Here is an 8,352-nt window from a genome sequence, read left to right as displayed (position 1 = left end):
TACTCGGAAAGAGTTTTTAGTGCAGCGGGGAACCTGGTCAGTGAGCGGCGAAGGAGGTTGCTTCCTCATAACGTTGAAAAAATGATGTTTATAAAAATGAATAATCAATTCCTCAATGAAGTACAGCACTGCCCTCCAGATACTACAGAGGGACCTGTGGTTGTGGAGTCCAGCGGGGACGAATTGATAATGTGTGATGAGGAGGAAGTACACACTGTAGGGGGAGAGGAATCAGAGGTTGAGGATGAGGACAACATCTTGCCTCAGTAGAGCCTGTTTAGTCTGTACAGGGAGAGATGAATAGCTTTTTTGGTGTGGGGGCCCAAACAAACCAATCATTTCAGCCAAAGTTGTTTGGTAGGCCCTGTCGCTGAAATGATTGGTTTGTTAAAGTGTGCATGTCCTATTTAAACAACATAAGGGTGGGTGTGAGGGCCCAAGGACAATTCCATCTTGGACCTTTTTTTTTTGCATTATATGACCAATCAACAGTCGTTTGCCATGTTCAAAAAGTAAAACCAAATTTAAAAAAATACAAGAAATTAAACCAAAAGTAAAATGCCGTGTCATAATTTAAAACAAGAGGTATTGACGTGCTCTAAAACTACTGTATTGTTGTTTATATTTTATAAACACTACACTTGACAGCTTGAGTCTTTCAATAAAAAAGTAACTGTCCATTGCACGAATATTTGCAACAGGGACAATTTTAGGGTTAAGAAAGTCAACTAATAACACTTCGACGCTGTCTGTCTTTATAAACACTACACTTGGAAGTTGGAGGAGGTATTGTGGCCCCGGCACCAAATTTACTACCGGGGCCACTCCACTGTGCAGTCCATATTTAGGTGTATCAGATATTAAACAACGGTGACAGTTGATGCCCAATTTTTTAATTATATTGTGGCCTCGGTACCAAATTGTGTACCGGGGCCACCACACTACGCAGTCCAGATACTTGTTTGGTGGAATTCAGACCAGTTGAGGGTTTTATTATTATTATATTGTGTGGACCACTCTATCTATACCACACTACAACTCTATACCACTCTATTTCATACTTTAATTCTATTTCATACTTTAATTCTATTTCATACTTTAATTCTATTTCATACTTTAATTCTATTACTAATTACCATAAAGAGGAACAAAATAAACCAATTTTACCAAAAGTATAATATGACTTAGACTTACAAACACTACACTTGAAAGATCGTGCCTTTAAATGAAAAAGTCAGTCTTAATTGCACGACTATGTGCAACAGGGACAGTTTTTTGGGTTTACAAAGTCAAACAATAACACTTTGACCCTGTCTGTCTGGGATCTCAATGACGAATTGTCTGTACCATGTTTGGAGGAGGTATTGTGGCCCCGGTATCAAATTGGGTACCGGGGCCACCCCACTATGCAGTCCAGATACTTGTTTGGTGGAATTCTGACACGTGGAGGGTTTTATTATTATTATATTGTGTGGACCACTCTATCTATACCACACTACAACTCTATATACCACTCTATTTCATACTTTAATTCTATTTCATACTTTAATTCTATTTAATACTTTAATTCTATTTCATACTTTAATTCTATTTCATACTTTAATTCTATTACTAATTACCATAAAGAGGAACAAAATAAACCAATTTTACCAAAAGTATAATATGACTTAGACTTACAAACACTACACTTGAAAGATCGTGCCTTTAAATGAAAAAGTCAGTCTTCATTGCACGACTATGTGCAACAGGGACAGTTTTTTGGGTTTACAAAGTCAAACAATAACACTTTGACCCTGTCTGTCTGGGATCTCAATGACGAATTGTCTGTACCATGTTTGGAGGAGGTATTGTGGCCCCGGTATTAAATTGGGTACCGGGGCCACCCCACTATGCAGTCCAGATACTTGTTTGGTGGAATTCTGACACGTGGAGGGTTTTTTAATTATATTGTGGCCTCGGTACCAAATTGTGTACCGGGGCCACCACACTACGCAGTCAAGATAGATAGATGCGTATCATAGATAAAGTACATTCAGTGGTGTGGGGCAAATTGAAAAAAAAATTCAAAATGCACTGACATTATCAAAAACAAGAGGTTGTCACACGCTAAAACTCCAACATGTATATGATGGAGAGGATGGAGGAGCAGCCGTATGTGTAGTGTAATGCAGATCTGTTGAAGGTTTTTTATATATTTTATTGTGGTGCCCAGTGCCCACTCCTCTACGCAGTCCAGGTACATTTATTGGTGCGAATCATAAAAGTTCAGGGTTTTTAATATATTGTGGTGACCCACTCCTCTACGCAGTCCAGGTACAATTATTGGTGCGAATCATAAAAGTTCAGGGTTTTTAATATATTGTGGTGACCCACTCCTCTACGCAGTCCAGGTACAATTATTGGTGCGAATCATAAAAGTTCAGGGTTTTTAATATATTGTGGTGACCCACTCCTCTACGCAGTCCAGGTACATTTATTGGTGCGATTCATAAAAGTTCAGGGTTTTTAAGATATTGTGGTGACCCACTCCTCTACGCAGTCCAGGTACATTTATTGGTGCAATTCATAAAAGTTCAGGGTTTTTAAGATATTGTGGTGACCCACTCCTCTACGCAGTCCAGGTACATTTATTGGTGCGATTCATAAAAGTTCAGGGTTTTTAAGATATTGTGGTGACCCACTCCTCTACGCAGTCCAGGTACATTTATTGGTGCGATTCATAAAAGTTCGGGGTTTTTAAGATATTGTGGTGACCCACTCCTCTACGCAGTCCAGGTACATTTATTGGTGCGAATCATAAAAGTTCAGGGTTTTTAATATATATTGTGGTGACCCACTCCTCTACGCAGTCCAGGTACAATTATTGGTGCGATTCATAAAAGTTCAGGGTTTTTAATATATTGTGGTGACCCACTCCTCTACGCAGTCCAGGTACATTTATTGGTGCGATTCATAAAAGTTCAGGGTTTTTAAGATATTGTGGTGACCCACTCCTCTACGCAGTCCAGGTACATTTATTGGTGCGATTCATAAAAGTTCAGGGTTTTTAAGATATTGTGGTGACCCACTCCTCTACGCAGTCCAGGTACAATTATTGGTGCGAATCATAAAAGTTCAGGGTTTTTAATATATTGTGGTGACCCACTCCTCTACGCAGTCCAGGTACATTTATTGGTGCGATTCATAAAAGTTCGGGGTTTTTAAGATATTGTGGTGACCCACTCCTCTACGCAGTCCAGGTACATTTATTGGTGCGAATCATAAAAGTTCAGGGTTTTTAATATATATTGTGGTGACCCACTCCTCTACGCAGTCCAGGTACATTTATTGGTGCGAATCATAAAAGTTCAGGGTTTTTAATATATATTGTGGTGACCCACTCCTCTACGCAGTCCAGAAAGATACCTTGTTGCAACGTTTTGGACTAATAACTATATTGTGAGGTGTTCAGAATACACTGTAAATTAGTGGAAATGCTTGTTATTGAATGTTATTGAGGTTAATAATAGCCTAGGAGTGAAAATAATCCCAAAAACTTGATTTTTAAACTTTTTATGTTTTTTTCCAAAAAAATCCGAATCCAAAACCTTAAATCCGAACCGAGACCTTTCGTCAAGTGTTTTGCGAGACAAATCCGAACCTCAAAAATAGCGAAAATCCGGATCCAAAACACAAAACACGAGACCTCAAAAGTCGCCGGTGCACATCCCTATTTTAAACCCACCTAGACTTAACTTTCATTCCTGTTCATTTGCTATTTCGCAGGGCAGGCAGGCCAAGTGACTTACAGATTTAGTCAAATTTTGTGGTGCTTAGAATCAAATCAACAAACAGTAAGTACAATTTGATGTGATCTAATTTTAGTAAGATAAATTATTTGTCTCACATTATGGAGTCAGCTTTTTAGGGTCAGATATGTGTTACTTTGCTTTCAACAAAGAAAGACTGGCCTTGTCCTTTAAAATGTACATGGAAAGTATACAATTTAAAGCTATACTCTGCAATTGGGCTTCCACCTAACAAACACACTAATAAGTTGAATATAGCATTGATGGTCCTTTTACTGCAAATGTATCTATGCACTTATTTGGATGAATAAAAAAAAAAATTCTAGTCTACACGCTTAATCCTGGTGGTGGCTATATTTTACAATCACCTTACATTTCCAATCACATTCTTGTGTTCCTGCTCAGGATTTTAAATGGAGGATAGGTGAGTTAACTGTGTTGGCAACATGATAAACAATGTAATAAAATATAAAGTGGAGAGTATTAGCAGACTGTTGAATTAGTTATTTTAGCCAACTAATTGTAAAATACAGTTGCCTAAGAGACTGTTGGTTATATATAGAAACAACAATGTTTTTTAGATTAAGGGGCATGTGCTTGATACATAGGTTGGAGTCTGTCAAATGCAATCTGTAAGGGGGTGGGTTGGCCTACGATGTTTCATTGCACCTGACTGTTTGCTTTGCCAATAAACACACTCCTTTTCTTTTCTAGAGCAATATGTCTGATGCAGGGCCCAGCTCAGAGTGGACCCCAGGGCTGCCAACCCGCCGGAGGCCCAATTTCACAGACGCGGAGCTGGAAGTACATGTGGAGCAAGTGATCTTGCTTTTCCACACTGATGATCACCCAATAACGGGCCATGAACGCGCTCAAAAATGGGTGGAAATCACCAGAAAAATCAATGAAAGTTCAACCTTCGACCATAGAACGTAAGAAATGCAGAAACGGTACAAATCAAATGTTTGTTCTAAAGTCCAATTTAGGTTGGATAATTGTAACCATAGTACTAGTTAGACAACTGTGAGCTTAACCCACCTTGTGTCTGTAAGTCATTTCTCTATCAGAGCCTTAGTTCTACTACAAAATCACCATGGGACTTTGTCACATTAACATGTTCTGTTTTCTACATTATCCACGCTGGAAAAGGCCCACACATTTTACAGTGTATTTGTTTCATTATTTTGTGTGATTAGCAAAAGTACACAATGAAGTTGCTTTTCGTTTTGTAATCTGCTATTTCACGGCATAATCTTTGTCATTTGCACAGATGGGCAGACTATAAAGGGTGCCTGAAAGCTAAAATGGTGCCGGCGCACAAACATGCCCAAGGGACTGGTGGGGGTCCTCCCCTGGAGACATTTTTAACACCCCTAGAGGAGCGTGCAAGTGCAGCAATTGCTCTTGTAGAAATCGTTGGGGTGAGCGACACAGACACTGGCTCTAGCCCATCCCGAACAGGAGAGCACTCTCCCCTAGGTACATGATGAGTTTCATTATTTAATGTCTATTAATGTTTGTGTCTGTATCTGCACATGTGTCAACTCTCAGGATGTGTCTTCTGTAAAACTTTAATGGCACAATGTGTTTGCCTATCACATAGTAGGAAATTAAATGTACACACTGAAGACAAAATGTCTCAATATGTTTGCCTTATAGAAAAAAGTAGCAACATATGTTCCTATGTCTGATTTTGTGGACTGTCAAGGCCTGTTAGCAAATTCCATGGAAGCTTACACTTTACCAATGCTACATCACGCGTGGCTAAAAATGTTTACAAATAAAACCTTTAGCGATACTGTTTGGATTTAATATCTTCTTGTTTCTTTTTCTCTATCTACAGATTGTGAACACCAGGCTGCTCCAGAGGTGCAGGAGGAAGTTACTTGTGATGTGGAGGAGCCTCAGAGGGATCCGGCTGAACTTGCAAGGTTGCAGGCACTCTCACTCGCATCCCAACGATTTGAAGACGCCACTGTATCACGGAACACTCACCTTGCACAAATAGCGAGCACTCTACCCCGCATAGAGCTTCAACTCACCACTCTCAATAGCACACTCATCGCTTTCATGAGCACACACACCACCGAAATGGCTACTCTAAATACCACAATGTCTACTATAGCCACACTCCTGGGTGATCTCTTGCATGCCCACTCCCAACGCACCTCCGGCACATTACCTTTACCCATTTCAGACTATTCATTCCCCAGCCCCCAACATCAGTTGTCTGTTCCCTCCTCCCTCCCTGGTCCATCTGTTGTCTCCTCTCTCCCTGATCCATCTGTTCTCTCCTCCCTCTTTGGTCCGTCTGTTCTCTCCTCGCTCCCTGGTCCGTCTGTTGCCTCCTCCCTCCTAGACCCGACCCTAGCCCATCTTTATTATATGTCCCTTGCACGTGCTTTTGCCACCCCCCCTTGTCCTGCCCCATGCCACCCCACTTGTCCTGCCCCCTGCCAAGCCCCTTGTCCTGCCCCCCGGCCACCCCCCTTGTCCAGCCCCCTGCCACCCCCCCTGGCCATGACCCTGCAGCTTCACAGCATCAGACACAATCTGCTCCCCTTGTGAGTTTGGATGCTTCCTCTGACTCCTCCATATCATGGGTAACCAGAAGTCACACTCGTCGTTGTGAACAAATACCTTTTAAAAATCCGAAAAAAAATATTTTTATTTGATCTTACTTTTGTTTTTTATTTTCATTTTTTTTAAGTTGTAAAAAATAAATAAATCTGGTTATGTGTATATTAAATTTTATATTCATACCAAAACTATGTAGCTGTAATTTTGTTATAGCATATTTTAGGATGGTTTTTACAAATCTATACTTTTTAATAAGTCTAAGGACATTGTTATCTCAGAACACAGTCTATATTCCTTAATTTAATTTTGCAACGTGTCTGACAAGACATTAATGTGTCAAACGGTATGTATATCTAGACTAAGGGCTAGATTTACTAAGCTGCGAGATTGAAAAAGTGGGGATGTTGCCTATAGCAACCAATTAGATTCTAGTTGTCATTTTGTAGAAGGTACTAAACAAATGAAAGCTAGAATCTGATTGGTTGCTATAGGCAACATCCCCACTTTTTCAAACCCGCAGCTTAGTAAATCTAGCCCTAAGTGTCATCTTGGGCCTGATTTATTAAGGATCATAAGGGGGTATTCAATTGTCCGCGTATTCGCGTAATATATCGCGAATAAGCGGAAACCGCGGACATCGCAAAAAATTAACTTCCCGGAAATGACGGTATTCAATTGTAATACCTAACCCAGCCCCTTATCGCATAATATCCGACTTGAGTGCTTTTTTTTTTTTACCCTTTTCCCGCCTTTCGCGATTTCCCGCCCACATTTCTATAAAAAACAACTACTTTGTTTTGCAAAGTGCCATTTTGCAGAGATTTCGATGCTGGTGGCTGATTCCTGAGACCCTCTGGTTTTGTAAGATTCTGGATTGTACTTTTTGAATCTTTATATACCTTTATTCATTATTTTCACATTATTTACATACATTGCATTACATTTTATTTTGCATTACATTATAGTAAGTTATATTTTACACAGTACTAACACCACACACTACATCAAACACTACACAACACCACACATTTTATTTAATAGCAGACATCAATAAAATACATACAGAAAAAGTGCAATAATGTGCAATAATCACAATTAAATAAAAGTTTAGTTACTTTTTAGCTCCAGCATTACTTTTATTTATTTCAGCTACATAGCAGCTACATAGCATACATATATCAGTATGTCTAGGGAGCATAGGGAAAATCTTTCTGAACAGGTACACCTGGATGAAGAAGATATCAGCAGTGGAGAAGAGTGGCAGCATGAAACAGAAGAAAGAGATCGAGCACAAGAAAGAAGAAGACAGAGATTCCTTAAAAAAGTGGCTTCCAGACCCTCGCAGCAATCTACAGTGGCTGAAGAAGATGATGGTGATGATCCTGAGGAAGGTGGTAGTAACATCACCAGAGCACCTCGTTTCTCTGAGCAGCAGAACAACATCCTGGTGGACACGATAGTAACAAACTATGATGTACTTTATGGTAAACGGGCACATGTCAGCAGAGGAACCAGATCTGGTGTCAGATCTCTGACAAGGTGACTTCTTGTGGGCAAGTTCCAAAATCTATTGAGCATTGCAGGAAACGTTTCCGGGACTGTAAGCGGATTGTAAAGAAGAAGATGGCTGCGTCCAAGAGGCATGCAAAAACTGGTGGTGGGAAACCTGCAAATATCAGCATGAAACCCTGGGAAGTGAGGCTGTCTGAGGTCCTGGATCCTGTACTCGTGGAAGGTGTGGAAGGTGCTGTGGACACAGAGGAACCTTCAACATATTTATCAGAAGGTATGTATATATGTTTATATCTATGATGATGTGTTAATTAATTTTTTTATTTTTTTTTTAAATAATTTTAATTTTAACACTGTTAAATTTAATTGTAGAGCCAACTTCCAAGCGGCCATCTAAGAAAAGATCAAAAGGATGTCCTGACACAGCTGCCAGCCAAGTTGGTAAGTGTTTTTTGTTTGACTATATTGATAC

The sequence above is a fragment of the Mixophyes fleayi genome, chromosome 3 (genome assembly GCF_038048845.1).
Source record: "Mixophyes fleayi isolate aMixFle1 chromosome 3, aMixFle1.hap1, whole genome shotgun sequence".
In the NCBI taxonomy this organism is placed as follows: domain Eukaryota; kingdom Metazoa; phylum Chordata; class Amphibia; order Anura; family Limnodynastidae; genus Mixophyes; species Mixophyes fleayi.
The sequence above is the reverse complement of the archived record's forward strand: the minus strand, read 5'-3'. Positions refer to the sequence as shown.